We start from the raw sequence: 1,751 nt of genomic DNA, 5'->3' as shown, positions 1-1,751 counted from the left end.
GGAACACCATCCCGCGATGAGGAGGAGTCTGGCTCCTTGGCAAAAATGAAGCGGAAAATTTCAGGTACAAACCGATCCTCGTCGGCGTGCTGGAGATAAATGTCACGCCACAAAATACCCGAGGGAAAAGCTGTGCTCAGCACGTCCCTCTGCATGTCTCTCCCTAGCCCAAACATGGTTAAGCCTGTGCTGCTGCGACTCACGCAGCGCCCTTCACCCAAACGGCAGTCGTGCCAGCCTCATTTTTTTGCTCATCACATTTACGGCTTTTGTGCCGCCTCGAGTGCTCTGGCACTTACGAGTCCCAGCACACCTTCGCCTTTCGGTGCCTGAATCAGGAGCCGCGGGGCTATTTTTGGGTGTCTGCAACACAATGCATGGCAAAGCACCGCCCGCCCCCCTACCGGGCAGGGCCGCTGCCGGTGCCCGCAGAGCCGCAGCCCTGGCCGGGCCCCGGGCCCCGGGCTCACCGCGCTCCGTGGCCCCGCGGACGCTGCCCTCTGCTGGCTGCGCCGGGCACTGCGCCCTCCCGCGGCTGAATTGCTGCCGGAGATGAGCCTGAGCTCTTTTTGCATAGCCAAGGCCAAACCGCAACAGCTTAGAGAAAGGGAAGCAGGTTTAGGAGGTGTTGCTGAGCTGGGCTTGCTGAGCCAGGCAGGGAATTGGCGGAGCAACTCCTTGCTGCTGCAGGGTTCGTCTCCAACATGCCCCAGAGGCATACACAAGTGCTCTGAGTTTCTAGGGAGTGTTTTGTCACGCCTGGAGTCATAAGGTCGTGAAGGTGCCCCTGCTGTCAGGGGAAGGCTGGTTCCAGTGGAAGGTGCTACCAGAGAACAGACCCGCAGAGCATTCTGCCTGATACCTAAAAAAACTTAGGACTAGGTGCTGACCATGCCCGTGTGTATGGCACGCAGAACTGGCACTTCAGCAGGTAGCTAAACAGGTCTGGGGAAACAGAGGGATCCCAAAGAAGATCAGTGAAGTGTTTGACAACAATTCTCCGCAATTACCTTTCTCTGCAGACTGGAGTTGGGGTCTGCCTATGTGGCACTGTGACCGTCTTCATTAACGAGACGATAATTTGAATCTGTTAGAGATCAGCAAACACCATCTGCCGCCTTTGCTTTTCTAGTCTCTAAGCAATGTCGCTTACTGAATCTAACAAATTAAAGCCAAACACGTTCTATTTAAAGCCTGGTTCACAGGCGGAATAGCTAAAACAGAAATCTATTGAGGAGCACAGAGGTTTTCAGAACCGTCCCCGCATTAAACATGGCTCTGGGCAGCCTGTGCCACTGCCAGCCCTGCTGACCATGTCCCACCAGCCGCTCACTGTGTGTCTACAGCAGTGCTGCCGTGCGTGGCCCTGGGGCATGAGCCAGGCTTGGAGCTCATCAAGTGGACTCAGGCAGGAGGTGCTGCAGGGACCTGTTGTGCTTCTGGATGGTCAGAGCTGTGCCCACTTCCATCCCTTCCAGCCAAGCGACTCCCTGAGGCAGCTCTCACTCTCCCAAGCATGGAATTAACGTCCGTTAATGCTTGTGGGGCCATGGGAAGGGACCCCAGCCGTTCCCCGGGGCTGGCAGGAGGCAGGCTGAGGCTGAGACAAAGTCTCCAGGCAGAGCAGAGGGTGGCGATGCAGCTCCGCAAACAGCTGCGACTGCAGGAGCAAGGACAGCGCCTGGCCAGTAAAGGGCGTGCGTATTTCGAAGCACTCTGTAGCATTTCTAATAAACCAAAGCACTTAAAAA

This window comes from Anser brachyrhynchus, assembly GCF_964034855.1.
Source record: "Anser brachyrhynchus genome assembly, chromosome: 1".
Classification (NCBI taxonomy): domain Eukaryota; kingdom Metazoa; phylum Chordata; class Aves; order Anseriformes; family Anatidae; genus Anser; species Anser brachyrhynchus.
This window is presented reverse-complemented; position numbering follows the sequence as displayed.